The following is a 19,657-nucleotide window of genomic DNA, read 5'->3' on the forward strand; positions in this document are numbered from 1 at the left end:
GTGTGTGTGTGTGTGTGTGTGTGTGTGTGTGTGTGTGTGTGTGTGTGTGTGTGTGTGTGGTGTGTTGTGTGTGTGTGTGTGTGTGTGGTTGGTGGTGTTGTGTGGTGTGTGTGGTGTGTGTGTGTGTGTGTGTGTGTGTGGTGTGTGTTGAGAGAGAGAGAGAGAGAGAGAGAGAGAGAGAGAGAGAGAGAGAGAAAGAGAGAGAAAGAGAGAGAGAAGAGAGAGAGATAGAGAGAGAGAGAGAGAGAGAGAGAGAGTGAGAGAGAGAGAGAGAGAGAGAGAGAGAGAGAGAGAGAGAGAGAGAGAGAGAGAGAGAGAGAGAGAGAGAGAGAGAGAGAGAGAGAGAGAGAGAGAGAGAGAGAGAGAGAGAGAGAGAGAAGAGAGAGAGAGAGAGAGAGAGAGAGAGAGAGAGAGAGAGGAGAGAGAGAGAGAGAGAGAGAGAGAGAGAGAGAGAGAGGCAGCGGAGGCCGATGGGGAGTACACAACTAGTCAAAACCGCAATATAGATCGTGTTCATTGGAAATGGGCGGTAATGGATCATTTTGTGCGGTTCGTTGGGACGAAAATATCCATCCTTTGCGCTTAAATATACACAATGTTCTACCAGCCTGCAGCTTTGATTAAGGATATTGTAGAAGTTACTGAGAAAACGAAGGCAGCCGTTAAATTCCGCGGGTCACATTACACCAGATTAGACCCTTAGGGCATTTCGTTTCGACTCCAGGGCCGGAAGTACTTAGTTTTCCCACCGTAGCTACTTAACGCCCAGCGATAGTCGCTCCAAAATAGTTTCTCCATAAAGGTCATCAGGATGACCGTCAGAAAATCATATACTCAAGTAGAAACATGTTCCGCACATGTTGCTCACATTTCGTTCAAATATTCTGCACTTCGAATGAAGTTCGAAGTCCTCGCATCCTTATCACGGTATTGGGTGGTCGGCGGTGCGGTATAATTTTCGACGAAGCTGCCGATGCGACTGCTCGAGCGAGAGGACATAATGTTGAACGCATTCGTAAGCCGGATTTCTTAGCACTCTCGACTGGGGTAGTTTTTGGAGACGCATGTAGGTTAAGCATCGTTGAGACTCTGGCAACCATTCGAGTCCATGCCATTTTTCCTGTACTTTTCTATATTGTAATGGGAACCACATTTCAGACACATGATTTCTATTTTGGAGCACATGTACATCAGCCCTGCGTCAGTCGCATAAAATCACTGTCCATTGCTCGACGAGGCGACCATTGTTTGTGGCTGGGCGGCCTCTCCCAGGCCACTGAATCTCATCGAATTCTCCTACAAATGAAGCTAAATTTGGCGGCTCTGGCTAACTTTGTTGTTCTTGACGGCTCGATTTAGAGGCGTCATAAATTTTCTCAGAATTCCTAGATGTGCGTGGGGAGTAGTCATTTTAGGTTTGCTTCTTTCCAATTCCCGCAAGACCCATGTTAGGTTGCAGAACGTTGGAGGCTCAGTCTCTTCCTTCTCCACCCAGGCTCCCATACCGCTGGCTGGATTGTCGCCCTGTGCTGTGTTAAACTGATATCACGATATGAATCAGATGAAGGGTGAAACAGGGCCAAATTTCCCCTTTGCCGTATGTCTACGTCTTTTCGTTAAGCGTATGCTGAGGAAGCTGAGTGACAATAGCGCTACTGTCTGTTCTGAAATGTATGTTGGCACCGCTCCGACCGTGTTAAAAATATTGGTGCTCCTTTTTCAAATCGACCATTTCTCCATCCAGACCTACAAAGTAAGCTGCAAAACATAAAACTACTTCATCTACTTTACGTTTCAGTCTGAAAATATAGATATCCTTGAGTTAAATTTATGAAAACTTCAAGTTCTGTTCCTGCCTGAGGGAAATGTGAACTTTGATATAACTTGCGTTTGAGGCTTCCCTGCAACTATCAACAGGTACTGCAGGGCGCAACCCTGCTAAGTCTGGGGGTCTGCATATTAAGCTATTTCTGTACGTTTCCAATAGCTTGCGGTCTGCGTCAGAGCTTGCTTAAACTGTCAAGGTTATACAGCACCGCCCCTGATACTGAACATGCTCCACATGCAATATGGAATAAAATACTCGAGCAAGCAAAACAGTTGGAGATTGCATGTAGTACATTGCAATGCACAGTAGATTGCACGAAGTGTGGCGGACTACAGTCAACGCTGCGAGAAGCCCTGAAGACCGTAAGACTATTCATACATGCATGACATTTACGGCTTCTGCACATGTTATATGTTTGTTCGGAAAGTGAGCATGACAGAAAACTGTACAAACGGGAACGTGATGTCGAACACCTGTTCTTCGAAACAGCGTCCTTATGCCATTGTACAAATGAAAAAATCACGTCAGAGGTTCGCTGAAATTGTGCGATTTCACGGCTAAAGCAGTTACTAATTGGGGATTTTACGACCACCTCTGTCACGATTTCTTTCGCTGATTGCAGGGCTTAACTTCGTAGGTTTGCGTTCTCTTTAGGTCCAATAGTAGACAAAATATCCATTCATGGGTGCTTCAGAAGGCGGCGAAGCTGACAAGAGTGGCTGGCATTTAAACATCGACTTTATGCTGTTTTGTTTAAGGCCTGAAGGTGCACCATGTGAAATATCGTCATTTAATGAAGTCGCGCAGAACACTATATCATCGCGCTCAACATGCTGATCTAGTCATACTTGTAGGAGGGCAGATACAACGTCACCCTCAGGGGCGTACCTCGCTGTCTTACACAGCGTTAGGCCAGCTGAGGTGCGTTTGATATTGGCTGGCTGCCAATGGTGTGTATTTTAAGCTACCTTTCACAGGTGCACTCCTAATTCCATATGAATTGTGGGGATCCCATGACCTCTGAACCTTCGTTTCATGAAATGTGGAGGTTTCAGACGCCTAATAAATGCCAGCACTTATCAAGGGGTCGTGCCTTCTAAAAATTTGCATTGCTGTTTCAAACACAGTCATATCATCCTGATCCCAAAGCGGTTTTAAGCGCTTACAATCCACAACATGCAATATTTCCGCTTTTGCACTTCGTCCTCGGTTATGACGCTGGAGGGCGGATGCTGATCCACAGGGCTTTGCTATTGTTTAGCTAAAGCATGAATTATATCCGTTTGAACCATCCGACTTGTGTACGAACTATTTGAACGACGCGGCGCATCGTCGCTGATTCAGCTCTCCCGCGGAGACTGCTCAGAAGTCATCCGCCGCGTGCCACCGCTCCCCACTTGGTCGCGAACGTGCCTCGATGTACGGCACCGGAGTCTCTCGGGCCGGCCCATCTGGAGCGTCCTACATTGACCCGAGGCGGGTAACACTCCGACGCGCGCGCCCGCCTCCCCGTCGCCCACGTCCGGAGGAGACGGCAGCAGGGCGGGGGCCCAGGAGCAATCTACTCTCCGCCCGCCTCGCCCGACGCCAACAACAGGTGCGCCGGCTGAATGGAGAGTTCGAGCGGCGGGGGTCGATCGGCGCCGAATTATGGCGCGCCACGGCTCCAATCTGGGCCGGACGTGCCTGTCCAGCGCTCTGATGGCGCCCCGTGGGACAGCGCCGGAGCCGGCGGCCCGTCCGCGCCGACCAGCGGTGTTCCGCCGCCGCCCGGCGACGGAGCTCCTCACATTCCACACGACCAGCCGCTGACCCCCATCGGCTGGTCAGCGCCGTCGCCACTTGTGCGAACCCTTAGAGGGTTTGTACTGCGCCACCCGGCTGGCTCACGCTGGCTGATCGCTGACGGTCAACGCGCGATCTCTGGTTAGGGCGTAGTTAACAGGGCGCCCACTGCGAGCTTACTAGGGGCCGTCCATAGATTACGTTACGCGTGGCATGGGTTTTTCATTATTCGTGACCGAAGTCTAACAAGGGAGAGGTAGGTTTGGACATTGTTACGTCACGCTCGGCTGTGGCCGCAAATCATACTATGCCATTTTTAACGCTGTAGAACTTTAAAGCAGGATTTCATTGTTTCCTCATGTGACAAGCAACAGACCTGTCTTTGTTTCTCGGATCTATCTCAATTGGGAGCCAAACGGACAGAAGCCTTTTTGGACGTTGCGCTGAACACATGGGGGGAGGGTTTTTGCTCAGCGTGATCGCTGCATACCAGGTCAAAGATGATGAAAACGTTTAAAGATGCATAACGACGATCGTGGCGATGCTTCGACTGAGGCTGCATAATTTTTTATTAGATAAGGCATCCCCAGTGGGATCCTGATCATTTTCCATCTGCCCGAATCGGAAGGGTTAAAAATGGACCAGGAGCATTTATTACAAAGCGCATGACAACTGAGAAAAATTCATGGAACTGCAGAAGTTGTAAGCGTACATGCGGATGTGTGACCTGCTTTCTTGCATTGACATTAAACCTTGAAGATTTCACGGAGCAATGCTGTCGTTTGTCATGACACTTGCCAGTGCTGTACTCAGAATTTGACCAAGCGGAGGCTACGACAAATTTTGGCTACTGACAGACCTTCGAAATTCCAAAGTTCTCTCGATTTCTGCCAGCTGATTCCCAAAGGCTTTCAAATATTCCATTGCCGACCGGAGGAGCCATTTTCCGAAGCTCTGTTGAAGCCATACCGAGGTAGAGACTGCGGCCAATACTTTGCCTCGTCCCTTGGGTACGCCAATGGGGAGCATCAAGTTCAACCTGCGCCGGCTGAGACCTGAACCTGCGGTGTCTGAGACAACCGCACGCGGCCGGGGAGCTGACTTCCCAACCTGCGATCTTCAACTTCCAGACGTCGACGAGAAAAGCAGATACCGATGCAAAGTTATTGTCAAATCATGAAGGATGCATACGAGATGCTTGACCTCATAGCAAATGTAAGGTCGCCAAAGGTCACGAAAGGTAAAAACGGTCGTTTTGATAGATGCAACTAAAACATGTGTCAATACGTTTACACGGATATTGGGGGCCAGAAGTAAGCGTTAACACTCCGGGGAAGTTCATACCAACCATTTGGTTCCCAGCAAGGGTCACGTCAATTTACGTCAGCGATTATAATTGGTCTACGAGTAACCTATACGAACGATACTATTTTGTGTTCTTTCACAATGTGCTTTTGACTTATCTTCAGTCCAGTTGTGGAACAAGGAAATTTGAGACACAAAAAAGCAATTTAAGTCTACTGGAGGTCAGCTTAGGTCAAGTTAAGTGATATTCATAACCCATTCAAAAAATCAAGTGCTAATCGGTCTTAGGTTACTATTGCAATGCTTTTCTGCTGTCAGAAAAAGTATGATGTACATCTATAGGTACTGAAGATCGCATGGCCCATACATGTATTATACTTACACGTCACATCATGTTGTAAGTAAAGTATTTAAATTCTAGGCCCAAAGTTTCTCGTAAAAATGCCTATTTGAAGCTCAGCATGTGTCTTGCAAAAGGCATCCAAAGAAGTCCGCCATTACCAGGCCAAGTTTATGAGCTCTGTATCCACATCATGATTGCACATATGACTTAGTAGTTTTTTCCTCATACACGAACAGCAAAACCAAACCAAAGTATGTGTACAAGATTGCATTAATTGCAAAAATAGCAAAACTTGACCTAAGTTCAGGTCATCGACCTTACCTATTTCGAAAAATCTAGAAGTTGTAAAACCGTATACAATCGCATTTTATTTTATTATAGCAAGTTTGAGCAAAGGCAAACTAGAGCACAAAAACGTCATGCGTGGCCAAAGTTTTTCAGGTGACCTTTTTGCCCGACCTAAGTCACTGACCTTGGCATATCTAACTTTGAACCTGTGCAAAGGATGTCAAATCAATAAATAAACAGATATTAAAAATTTGGTGCTGCTACAAGAACTTATTTTCTAGCTGGACTAAAAAATACTTAGGGAAAGCGCACCTCACGGATATGATTTCTAGGATCAAGTCCAGCCAAAGTCCCTCTAGTCCAGATCAAATCCGATTTTTTCAGGTTCCTAAACCCAATCCGGTCCGGTTCGACTTACCGAAAAAATTATCAAATGAACCCGCATCAATTCGCTATCACATCAAGGACTTTTCAAACAAATGCGACAAATTCGGTTCATCTGAGTATTTCAAATTTCAGGAACTTGTTGATTTCCAATTCAAAAATGAACACTGAATTATCATAAGCCAGTGGATGTTAAGATACTTACCATGCTTGTGGCCTCTTACGTATGCAATTTTGCATGCAGATAAGAACAAAACCAGTCTGAACATATTATTTGTCATGTCACAATCATTTCTGCCAGTATTTCACAATTACCACAAAAACACAGGGCCCAAAATCACTTCCGGTTTCAGCAACTTAAGGACATGATCGCATTACCAAACATTTGCAGCCTCCAGGCAAGGTGTCACATAACCACACATGCCAGCACGCGGTTCCAACGGCACACAGTTAACAAGCGTAGGACGACGCTCATCTTGTACGCCTTCTGAATAACTAAAACCTTCATTTCACCCCATACATGATGTTCCAGGTTTGTATCCATTCTCGGACACACCAGCTCATGAAGACTCGCTCGTTTATTCAGGGGAGTGAAACAGATGCGTCAAGGATGAATCCTATTGCTGAAAGGCCTGTTGCTATCCAATGTGCCTTTTTAGTCATGCCGGAAAATTACGAGAGCTTTTTTTGTAATCGTGCATCACACAGCTACATGGAGTCACATTCACGAGGTCAAACTTTCCAATGCGTTTTGACAGCAGTACGTAGATGTGCACCCGTTGCTTTGTTTCCAACGCTCTAATAGTGTTATCATGAATATTTTATCAGCTGGCGTTTTGGTCAAAATGTGTGACGTCTCTCGCGCTGTGCGTGCTCAAGACGCAAATATAAAGACATCCAATATACACAAAACATGGTGCGAGAGTAAGGTGCATGCTTGTCGCCCATGATCCAACATCTGTCATTACCGCTGGCGCTTTAACATCACATAACATTTAAATAACCAATTATGTAAATTTCATAATAATGAAATTCTAATTTATCATATCATCACAAACTAGCTACTTGTCAGGGGCTCTGGTGATCACACAAGTAACTCCAAATCTTACCAAATCTTCATTTGAAATATGAATGGACGGTCTTCACTTGAGAAAAGAATGACAGCTCGACATGTTCACCAACGAGGTTTTAAGACGGACAGGGCTGTAAACCTCGCCGAATGATCTTCAAGATAGCTTTTTCAGTTGAAAGCACATGCAAACGTGGAGCACTCACCTTTCAGACCTAAAACCCTCTTGTTTCTGAGCGACACGCAGGCCAAGATGTGCACATTATTCGGTGCAGACTTTTTCAAAATCATTCAGGTATGCAAGACACCATAGCAGTCACTCAAATCCTGCCATCCTATACGCCATGCAGTGTTCAGGACCAGGAAGAATATCAACGTCGAGCCGCTCCGATTTGGCGTCTGTGAGCACGATTTCCAAATAGAGTGGACGCCAATTGGCCCTCAAATGATGTTGAGCAAGCTGTACAAGTCTCAATCACGACTTTTCTTTTTCTGTATTTAGTTACGGGCGTTTAGACCCATTCGGACTATTTCACGCCTGAAAAAGTCGGTTTTTAAATCAGACTCAACTGTATGATTAACGAGGGAAATAAAAACTTCTGAATTGACGACCCTTCACAACAAATAAAGGATATCGAAACGTTTAAGAAACTGGAACAAAAGATCAAAATGCGGATGGTCACCGCCCAAGAGTACTTACAACGCTTACGCAACGTTGCCGTGGAAACAATATGCTTCCAGTACCTTCCACTGCCATCGAAATTTGCCACATTCAAGTAAAATATGTTTAACTGAAAGAAAACGATCACAAGGATGACATCACACGGACGCGGTTGTTGCAAACACAAATAACTACGTTTGAGCTCCGTGTGTCCATTGCAGGCACGCGTGAATACATTGACTTTCAAATGATCCGTACGTTTTACTGATGGCCAATGTGTAATTCTGGTTTGATTTCATGAACTTGGGTCCCGGCGTTTTCCGTCCATTGCCGTCGCTAAAACTGTCTTGCCAAATTGTGAATGCCCATTTTCTAGTATCATGGTCAACAGGGATGCGTGTGATATGAAGAGACGCCTCTGCATTCCTAGCCAATGGGTCGGCCCGCTCAGTTCCTGTGATACTTGACCAAGCACCCACCAACAATGTAATGTCTCTGTCTTTTGTGCGTAGAGAATAACAAAGATTTATGATACTGACAGAGAGTTGGTGAGTTCAGTCGTGGTGAACAAGTGATAGCAGGGCCAACTTAGAATCCGAGCAGATTACAGGGGGTGTGGTCCTATGATCTTTCCGCTCGATATGTTGCAAAGAAAGAAGTAAGGCGAATAGTTTTGCAAGACATGCGGATGTTCTATCCAGTAATCTACATATTTTGGGAGCATTGTGGATGACATAGTGCCAAGAAACCGGTGTGATTTTTACCCTTTTTGCAGTCGTTTTCAAGCCCCGGAGCTGTGGGTATGAATGAAGCGACAGTATGGATATTTTGTGGTCATACGATTGAACTTTGTTGCACATAAGCTGCTGCCAGTGCTTTTAGTATTATGAAAAGAAACAATCCTTTTCAAGGTGCCAGTTACCAGAGAGCGCTACTAAACCAGGTGGCTCGGAGGCTCGCGGAAAAGCATGGTGTAAAAGGTGGCAGAAAATGATGACTCAGAGCGAGATCGTAATGCACGAGCCACGTTCTGCTGGCCTGAGAATGTGCGGTGAATTCGTGGTAATATACGTGTGGATGCCAATCTATGGTGACTGGGATATGGTCTTATCTTTGTGTCACACCTCGAAGTCCGATCAATACGTCGGATGGCTAGAGGCATAATGAACTTTACTTCAGGTACCGACATTGGGAATGTGCGCATTGCTCGTTGTGCAAACATATTTTGAATAACTCTTAACACTTTTACACTGTCCTCCGTGCCACCTGCGTACACCCAGGATCCATGCTCAACAATCGAAAGAACAAAAGGTTGTATCTAATGGCATAGGGTATGTCGGTTAGCACCGTATGTCGACCCAGAATTGCACTCAAAATCAAGCGAGTCATGCTTTTGGTGCAGACACGCTCGACGTGTTTGGGCATAGATCTCTGGTCAAGAACGATGCCTAGGAATCTGAACGATGAAGCAAAAGTAATAATGCAACTATAGAGTTAAAAAGAATAAGCCGCCGTATTCCATCGCTTTTTATTGGAAATCATGACTGCCAATTCTTGGCGGAAAGTAAAGACCATAACGTCTTGATTATTGCTGTAACATGTTAAGATTGCGCTGCCATTCGCGAAAAATAGCGAGGATATGTCCGAAAGGAAATCACAAAAAATAAGCTAGCATTCTGTAGAAAAGCGTTAGAGATATACAGCTATCATGTGGAAGACCATTCTTTTGAACGTAAACATTGGCCAGGGCCGATCGGCATCTTACACGAAACGGCCGCGTTCCCGAAACAAATCCCACAATGTATGCAAAATGCCCCTTAAATCCTAACTTTTTAAGTTTGAAAATTAAAGCTCGTCAATATGTCATATCATAAGCACGGCTGATGCCTGGAACCACGGCAGTCACGTGACGCATTTGGTGAAATGTGCCACAAGTGCCTGTTTCGAGACGGATAATATGATCATAGGTGGTACGGTTACGTCGAAATCCACGTTGCCAATCCGATATGTTTTTCACTATCTAATACCCGAGCAAGGTGTTTGTTAACCATGCGTTCCAAAAGCTTACCCAGGCAGCTGGTGGGCGCAGTGGGACGATCGTTGACTGGATCGTGTGCGTCCTTGCCTGATTTGGGATCGGACTTATTATGGTAGCTTTTCATGCTTCAGAGAAAAATGAGAGAACCACAGCTCACTGAAAGCTTCATATCTTTTGGTGCATGCTGTGTAAATGATGGAAGAAAGCGTAATGTAGTTCATCCTGGCCTACTGAAGTGTTACTGGTGGACTTATTGCATCACAGAGCTCTAAAACAGAAAATGGTACGTTGTAGTCCTTAGTAGTCGGGAGAAAAGCAATGAGGATTTGAATGAAAACGGGATCGCGCTCGATCCATGAAGCAGCGACAAGTCAAGTAAGGCTGTTTCTGTTTCAGTTGATATGAGGCGGTAAGAGTACTATTACCTTTGTTTAGCAGGACTAAATTATGTGCATCAATAAAATCTTCGATCAAATGTCCTCGGCAGTCAACGGCCTGGGTGCCGTCACTCCACGCTGGACTGCGAGCGTTGAGATCGTCAAAGATGAAAAAAGATTTCGAAATTGAGGAAAGAGCTGGTCAAGCTGCTGAAAAAGCTCAGTGTTGTCATGATTTGGTAGGATGTATATTGAGGATGTATCGATGGGGCGTTCATGCAGCCGTGAAGAACACAGAGCAGCCTGGAAAGGTGGGGTAAGAACGCGTGGTGTGCATGTGTTAATTCATGTTTGGGGAACATCGCTACACCACTTTGGTGGCGCTCACCGCCTGAGACGTTACGTCGATATGACGAGCTATTTGGTATTTTAAAGTTACATGGGTCGCAAGGATGAAATCACAGTTCCTGCATAGTGATAATGTCATCTTTTGGTGAACTGCCCATTGAACATGTATCGATGGTGCAGCCGTGCAGCCGTACAAAACGTGCAACAGCCTAGACAGGAGTGCGTGACGTGTGTGTGTGTGTGTGTGTGTGTGTGTGTGTGTGTGTGTGTGTGGTGTGTGTGTGTGTGTGTGTGTGTGTGTGTGTGTGTGTGTGTGTGTGTGTGTGTGTGTGGTGTGTGGTGTGTGTGTGTGTGTGTGTGTGGTGTGTGTGTGTGTGTGTGTGTGTGTGTGTGTGTGTGTGTGTGTGTGTGTGTGTCTTAATTCATGTTTGATGTACAGTGCTATACCACCTTGGCAACACTCACCGCCTGTGGTGTTACAACGATATAACGAGTTATTCAGCATTTTTAAGTTTTAACACGCGATCGGCTGGGGGAGACGAATTGACCTCCCCCTCGAAGCTTTTTTTCCAGAATGGTTTCCAAACGGCGCGGCGTAGTCGCGCTTCATTTTGCAAGCTGTAGACAATTAAATAGCGGATCGTTTGGCATCAACAATTAAGATGTACCTTGTAAGGTCGCTGACCTATGGCAGGTCAAGGTTAGGCCATGGTTTCAGCGAAGGCAATTTCTAGGGAATCCTTCAATTCGACCCAACAACGAGGTGTTAGAGGAGGCCATACATATCTGAGATGCTTTCTTAGGTAACATAACAGTTAGATGAGCAAATTTCATTGACGTTAGGTCAGGTATGAAGGTCACACCAAGGTCAAAACCAACCTGTTTTACTACTCTAGGGCTGGCTGTATGGGATAGTTTCTGGTGCTCATTTCTAGTTTATTGACAACAGCCGAATCATACGTTTTCCATTGACTTTTTAGAGGTCAAAATAGGTCATTGACCTACAATTACCTAAGTCAACACTTTGTTTTAGGAACATACTGCCTAGCATAATCTTGGTCGCTTGGTCAAATGCAAAAATCAAAGCAATCTTTTATGATTTTGGTCATCTTGACCCTCAAAAGGTGAAACAAGGTCACTGACCTCAACTGAGAATGTGACCGTTTGCTTAGAAACGATTATCTAGGTTCTGGGGCACTTTGGAGACCAACCTTGAACTTGGCCTTGTTTGACATTTTTTACCTAAATGTCATGGCCTAGGAACCTAAAACTTTTACCTAAGGGAGTTCACGTACAGGTCAACACACCCTATAAAATTGGTGTCTAGGTTTCTTAGTTCCCGAAATCTCAGGGAGGTTAAATTGACCCTTCCCCTTACCCGAGCGAAGGGTATCTAGCCGGCCACCCGGGCGCATGTTAAGGGTAAGAAGGACGAAACCACGTCTCCCGCATAGCGACAATACTTGGAGCTAATACGGCAAAAAGCGCTTTCATCTCAGCCCATTTTGAAATAAGACTACGAAAATTCCGCCGTAAAAGAGAATATATTTATTACTAAACGAATCCATTTCTAAAAAAGGAATCCAGGCGTGCTGTAGCACACGTTCTGAGGGGGGATGGCATAGGCCGTTCGTTGGGCGGCCGGAGAGACCCGGCTACCGACCGTACATAGCTGGAGGGCTAGGACGCCGAACGGCTTGAGCCCCACGCGGACCCCGCATAGACGGAGGGCTGGAACACCGGCCGGCCCGGGGCGGGAGTGCACGGGCGCCGGGACGTCCGAATGCCCGGCCTGGGGCGACTCGGCAGTAAAAGTCCTCTGGGTCTGCGTGGTTGACTCAGTTGAGTCAGAGGTGCTGGGGCGAGAATCTTTAGGGGAGGCAGCTGGGGAATAGTCAGCCTGCCTTCTAGAGTCAGTCTGCATGTGGCCATGGTGACTTTTACTGTCCGTGGATATATTTTGATGAACTCTGGGGATATTTTCTTGATCTACAGTGCATCGTGCCTCGGGATGCAATGCGCCTGCTTTGGCTTTTCCGAGCAAATTTCTTGATCTTTTTGCCACGTTGGACACTGGGAAGAGTTGGCGCTGCGGTCAGCGCTCCCACAACTAAGACTTGTCTGGCGTGACGTGCAGGCAACCCATTGTGAGGGGTCTCGCCGCTCTTAAGGCATCTGACATTCCATCTGCAGTACTCGCCGCCATGACCAAGCCGCTGGCATTTGAAACACCTGAGTGGATTCGGTATGGAACTCTAATTTCACGGCGGAGGTAGCCAACTGTGAGCGTTTCTGGAATTCGGGTGGTAGCAAAGGTCAAAACAAGTAAAGTTGACTAGCGTCTCGACGCTAGCCATCTCTGATCGTTGTCAGCCATCGGACATGGCAAACATGCCCGTCTCTCAGCTCCGCCAGGATCTCCTGCGTCATGAAACGGAGCTCAGGTGCGAAGATCGTCCCTTTGGTGGTGCTTCGAGCATAGTGCATGGAGACTTTCGTTTGCTTGCCACAAAATTCAGTCGTTATGAGCACAGACTTAGCCTGTGCGCGAGCGGTTGTTTTAATATTAAGTGTTCCGTTTGTTGGTGCTTCAATTTTGGGTTCGCATGGGCCACATATAGGCTTAATGCGCCTCAATCGCCAGAAGACGTTGGTTTGAGAAACTTGTCCTCATCACAAAGTTGAACGACAACATAAGAGCCGAGAAGAACAATAATTGGCTCAGAGGGCAGGCGAACACTGGCCGTTGTCGAGCGAAGGTCAACATCAGGGAGAGCAGGCACCGGGGTGGAAGAGGACGGGCGAGGATCGAAGCCAGGGCGTTGGGTGGAGATAGCTGCTGTCCAGCTACCGTGGTGGAAGTGTGCGTACCAATGGACAGGGCCTTGGATGTACCCCGGGCATCAGGTAAAGCGGCAGCCAAAACGAGGCCAGCGGCACTTCCGTCGTCTGCGTCCGAGGCAAAATAAATGTCTGAGTCCGGGCCCGAATTTGTTCAGCATCCTCCTTGTGCTTACCACGGCCCTCCATGGTGGGGAGAGAGCGACAGAAGACAAGCGAAGGGACGAGTGTTTCAAACAAGTGTTCAGTGAAAACCGACGTAAACGACGACGAGAAAAAGAACTTCTTCGCGTAAAGCCGCAAAGGGCGCAACCGTTTTGTGCCAGGAATATTGCGCCAGTCGGGCAAAGCCACCCCCAACAACGCGAAGCATGTTTTGTGCTATGTGATATAGGAAGTTGAACATGGCTGCAAGTTATAACGGTAACAACGCTTGTAATTGAAAGGCTTAAGAAAAGCGCTATAACCGGGTACGTTAATGCAAGCAAACATCATAAACTCGCAGATAGATATCCATGAACACAACGAGAGAGGACCAGAACACGATCACATAATGACATCTGGCTCACCGAAAACTTCCAGCAGCGTGCTGCCATCTCACGGCAAGTTTGAAGTACTACACGTGAGTGGCAAGGTGTTCAAATTCGTACGGCAAGTTTTGTAGCACTTCAACGTCATACAAATGTTCCATGACACAATTAAACAATGACGCGTTCAGGAGCATATTTATTAACAGATATTTGGTCATCGAGAGCAGTCTTGGCCAATTGAAAGCATTTCAATAGTTTCAAGTGAGCTTTCTTTATCACATCTGACGTTTACTTGAAAATCTTCAAATATTGAACATTCCCTTGATTATTTCATCGAGCATTACGACATAGAGTGGCGAAAGCAATTCACCGATTGGTGGTAATTTAGCGCTGTTTCCGTACAGAGCTGCTGTGATGATCAGTGGAAAATGGCATCGGCATCTGCCAGATGGCACTTACAGATAAGCACGCTCAACAATTTCATTGCTTAGTCCCTGGCCCCGACTAGGCTTTGTCTTCAAAATGAAGCATTCGTGTATTCCGAGTACGTCTCGTTCGACGCATATTCTGGTTTGCATTGGATTGGCAAATCTGTGTCATAACTAATGCATGCCTCCGTCGGATATTTCACACTTTTAGGATGCTGGCATCGCGGTTAAGCTCCTGGATAGTGTTATATTTGTATAAGCTGGCAGAAGCCCTGCAAGTAGCAGGTGGCTTCAGGTTCAGAAACGAACAATAAATGTAACAGAACGGAGGGTTGTGGCGTACCGTATCGTCTGTCTCTCCCATCTTTTTGATGCGGTGGTGTCTTTTGCATCATTATAGTTGAAATGACAGTCTCGTCCTGTGTAGCTACGTTATTTGGACAAGATAGTTGTTGTCAAAGCAGAAAGCAAAAATATTACCGGAAAGAATGAACAGACTGGTGGATTATATTCCTATCAGTCCGAAGTGTCTGTTTCCATTAGTAAGCAGTGTTCCTTATACTGACCTGAGCAAATGTTATTGATGGGAAGGGGCGTTTCTGTAAAGACCTAAAACTTCTCCGTTCTTTGGTGACGATTTGTTTGCACCGAGCTGAGCGATAAGCTCATGCTTTTTGGTTATACCGAAGCACCGATGAAATAAGAAATTGGAGATGTGAGTGACAGCACGCTAGTCCTATAAATCAATGCATTCTAGTAGCCTCATGTGTCAGAGCATATCGCAGTGTTGAAGTGATAACGTGATGAAGTGAATCGTAGGCTACCACTAAATCACTGACAGAGAGCGAGCATATATGCTAGAAAGTCGTGACCATTAATTAACAGACACTGGCGGTCCAATGCTGCGTTCGCTCCTGGCCGGCCAGGCCCGGTGGGTCATGACTGGGCCTCGACGGGCAGACCTGAACTAATTTGAACGGCCTTGCACAAGCGCCAGACCTCTAATGCCGGAACACCGACAGGCTGCGGACTGTGTTGAGATCGAGGTAATATACAGGCAAGGCCCGTCAGCTGAGCCTGAATGAAATAAGCGATTCTTCATTAACCGCATTAAGCTGTCACGCTTTACTGAAAAGTGAAATGAAGCTGAACGTTTTTGGAAGCTGTAAGCTGATTGTAACGTTCAAACACTGGCGACAATGCCAATATAAGCGGCGCGCGGCGTTCGCTGCGACGGGTGGATCGGGCACACTGTAGGGCTGAGAAACAGAAATAAACCTCGTGGAGCTCCCAAGCACGAAGGTGCGCTAATGAAAGCATCGGATAAATTTACGAAATACAGACATCATCTGTTGTGCAATGCCATCAGTGAAGTCGAAAACGCGTTTGTAAGAATGACACAGGGTTACGTGACCTATCCAGTGTGAGCAATGTGTGGTTCCTTTACCTTTTCACCAAAATGTAAGTTCATTTGACAAATGCTTACTGAAATGACAGAACTGGAGAAATCCGCTGTTCGTTTATGCAGCAGGTCCAAGCCGTATGCAGTATGAGCGCCATGTGTCTCCTGAAACTGGCTAGTTCACAGCATTTTCCTGTTGTTTTTTTTTATTTTAACTCGCAATGCATATCATATGCCCCTCACCAAGATGATAAGCACGGTTTTCTTTTAGTATGATATGTTGCTCGAAAACTTTGCTCTTCCCGATTTCAACACGACGCAAATTTTACGGCTAGCTGAAGATTTTACGGTAAACTAGATTTATTTCGGTCATATCGGCGGAAATTAATGTTGTTTTTCGACTTCATTTTAATTTCAATGATTCTATATTATGCAAATCATATGCTATACACTTAAACTCGCAACCATTTAAATTGTGCTAAAAGGAAAGTGATCATCGGCATAGAATCACTTCAAATAAATTTATATTCATTACGTGCGGGATTTTGGAGGTCCGGTTGAATCCACGAGTCACACAGAGCGGTGTAGTCGCTCGGGAACAAAGAACTGCTAAGTACAGACGAATCACACAAATGTTCTACCTTCAGACACCCGAACTGACGTTTGCGATTAATGTCACATCCGGCACGTGTCGCATTCAGTTCAAAGGAGAAGTATCCCGTGCCGCCGTCAGTGTAAAGAGCGCTTGGCGTGTGACAACATTGGTGAGCTCAAATTAATGACAAAAAACTGGATACCTAGAAATATGTGATGGTAAAATATTTGCAACACAAAGGTACAGCAAACACTGAGTGACAGTCATCAAAGCAATGCCGACTTAACCGTTAGATCTAGGCCAACAAAACCCCCGTTCTGCACGAAGTTTTAAATGGAGCTCCAAGCTGGCCGACATCGGTGGCGCAGCACCATCGAGGCATTGCAGATTTAGCCACTAACGAAAGACCTTAGAATGGATTGTTAAGGTTTTGGTTGGTGGTCTTAGATCACGGCGGATGTAGTGAGGTGAGTGGATTGCTTGCATATGCAGCGTGATGTCTCACTGAAATTTGGAAGGTACCCAGGAGCTCTATCAAAAAGCACTAGCAGGTATGTACAGTTCGTATGACCTTATAGCGTAGCTACGTGTCTGTCCTTCCTTGCATTCCCGCTGGTCAAATGTATCCCGTTCCATGTCATGTGATCCGCAGGCATGGTCAAGAATGTGTCATGACGGGTGTTGTAGAAGTCGCGTTAATTTCCTTTCAACAGATCACAGCTTGAGACCTTTTTCAAAATAGCGTTCATTCTGGCAGCCTTGCCGCAAGGGATCTGCTCAGAATCCTTGAGGCAGCATGTATGGTGTAATGACCTTGGTCACCATTGATACACCGGTGATGCTTGAAATTAGTGATGTGACTAAGTACCACGGCTAGAATCTGTAGAAAAGTGCATTGATTTGTAATGTGTGGTACATTATACCTTGAGCCATGACCGACCGAGGCACGTGGCGTGCCGTACTTTCAGTTGCGCTGGCCACAAGGTGCCATTACATTGCCTCTGGGGCGGCGGCTGCACGCAATGTCGTGTCCCCTGGGACAGCGGCTGTGCCGCAATGCTGTGGCCCTCGGACGGCGGCTGTGCCGCAATGCCGAGTCCCCTGGCGGCTTCTGTACCGCCGCATTGGACCGGTACGACTGTCGGGATCAGAAAATACGGTCCCCAGAGTGTGCCCAGCGTGTGTGGTGCGGTTCGTCAACAGTTGAGAAAACATGCTAAAATACAGTATATCTATGGCGCGTTTTCAGTGTGATTACCAGATGAGCCCACAGCCATATTTCGGTTTGTGTATGTCGCCTATGCCCAGCATACGGTACTTTGTTGAGATTTCAATTGCCTGGTAAATATATTTATAACACTGTCGGTAATTAGTGGCTTCAGAGAAGCTATTTTAAAGACCCATGTTTCACCCTGTCCGGTGTTACTTATTTGGTTATAGAGAGAGAGAGAGAGAGAGAGGGAGAGAGAGAGAGAGAGAGAGAGAAGAGTGTGTGTGTGTGTGTGTGTGTGTGTGTGTGTGTGTGTGTGTATGGTGTGTGTGTTGTGTGTGTGTGTGGTGGTGTGTGTTGTTGTTGTGTGTTGTGTGTGTGTGTGTGTGTGTGTGTGTTGTGTGGTTGGTGTGTGGTGTGTGTGTGTGTGTGTGTGGTGTGTGTGGGTGGTGTGTGTGTGTGTGTTGGTTGTGTGTGTGTGTGTGTGTGTGTGTTGTGGTTGTGTGGTGTGTGTGTGTGTGTGGTGTGTGTGTTGTGTGTTGTGTTGTGTTTGTGTGGTGTGTGTGTGTTGTGTGGTGTGTGTGTGGTGTGTGTGTGTTGTGTGTGTGCTGTGTGTTGTTTGTGTGTGTGTGTGGGTGTGTGTGTGTGTGTGTGTGTGGTGTGTGTGTGTGTGTGTTGTGTGTGTGTGTGTGTGTGTGTGTGTGTGTTGTGTGTGTGTGTGGTGTGTGTGTGTGTGTGTGTGTGTGTGGTGTGTGTGTGTGTGTGTGTGGTGTGTGTGTGTGTGTGTGTGTGTGTGTGTGTGTGTGTGTGTGTGGTGTGTGTGTGTGTGTGTGTGTGTGTGTGTGTGTGTGTGTGTGTGTGTGTGTGTGTGTGTGTGTGTGTGTGTGTGTGTGTGTGTGTGTGTGTGTGTGTGGGTGTGTGTGTGTGTGTGTGTGTGTGTGGGTGTGGTGTGTGTGTGTGTGTGTGTGTGTGTGTGTGTTGTGTGTGTGTGTGTGTGTGTGTGTGTGTGTGTGTGTGTGTGGTGTGTGTGTGTGTGTGTGTGTGTGTGTGTGTGTGTGTGTGTGTGTGTGTGTGTGTGTGTGTGTGTGTGTGTGTTGTGTGTGTGTGTGTGTGTGTGTGTGTGTGTGTGTGGTGTGTGTGTGTTTTGTGTGTGTGTGGTGTGTGTGTGTGTATCATGTTATGTACTACTGGCGTACCCCTGAGACCGCCCCTGCTCGCGCCGCCAGTGCTGCTGCACTTTGGTACGCCGCGGCCCCGAATGGCGGTCTACTGCCTGGGGCGCCACCCGCCGGAGTCGGCGCCGCCCGCTCGCTTCGCGGGATAATACAGTTGCCGTTTAGCAGCGCTCGTGTCTGGTCTGGGCAGACAACACGTAGACTTGAATATGGCGCAGCCGCATTGAACCTAGAGTAAGCTTAAGCAAGCATAAGCAGCACATTAATTTAAACAGTGTTGGTTGTGAACCAAGTCGAGATGCCTGGATTTCGTCCTGAGGAATTCAACTTCACATCGCCTGAGAGGTGGCCGACCTGGCGTGATCGGTTCGTCCGCTACAGACTGGCATCGGGACTACACAAAGAGGACGGTGACGTTCAAGTAGCTGCGTTGATTTACAGCATGGGTCCGCAGGCTGAGCATATCATACCAATATTTAAGCTTACTGCTGAGCAGAAGGAGGATTTTGAAGTTGTTGTCTCAAAGCTAGACGGGTACTTCATTCCGAAAAGGAACTTTATTGCAGAGCGTCACAACTTCGAGCTTAGATCTCAAAGCTCAAGCGAGACTAATGAATCGTACATCAGAGCTTTGTTCTCTCTAGCTGAGCATTGCAGCTTCGCTGACGCTGATGAGCGTATCAGAGATCGTCTCATCTCAGGAATGTCTGACATGGAGCTGTCCCGTAGAATTCAGCTGAAGTTCACTAAAGGGGGAAGTGTCTGCAAATACCGTCATTTCGATGATGCGTAACGTCGAGATCCGTGAACGGCCGTGACAGCTCTGATCCGCCTGATATCAGTAGTGTTTGTGCACCGGCGCGGCAGCAGGCAGCCGCGCCAGCAGCGCCAGCAGTACAGACGTCAACCGCAGCCTTCCACCGCGCAAACGGCAACAGCATAGTCAGCGTACCGACTTTTCAACAGCATGCAGATACTGTGGAAGAGCACGTCATGCGTCTCCGAAAGATTGTCCTGCTAAGGGAAAAATATGTGACAACTGTCAGAAAA

The sequence above is a fragment of the Pollicipes pollicipes genome, unplaced genomic scaffold, assembly GCF_011947565.3.
Source record: "Pollicipes pollicipes isolate AB1234 unplaced genomic scaffold, Ppol_2.1 Scaffold_2555;HRSCAF=2994_pilon_pilon_pilon, whole genome shotgun sequence".
Taxonomy (NCBI): domain Eukaryota; kingdom Metazoa; phylum Arthropoda; class Thecostraca; order Pollicipedomorpha; family Pollicipedidae; genus Pollicipes; species Pollicipes pollicipes.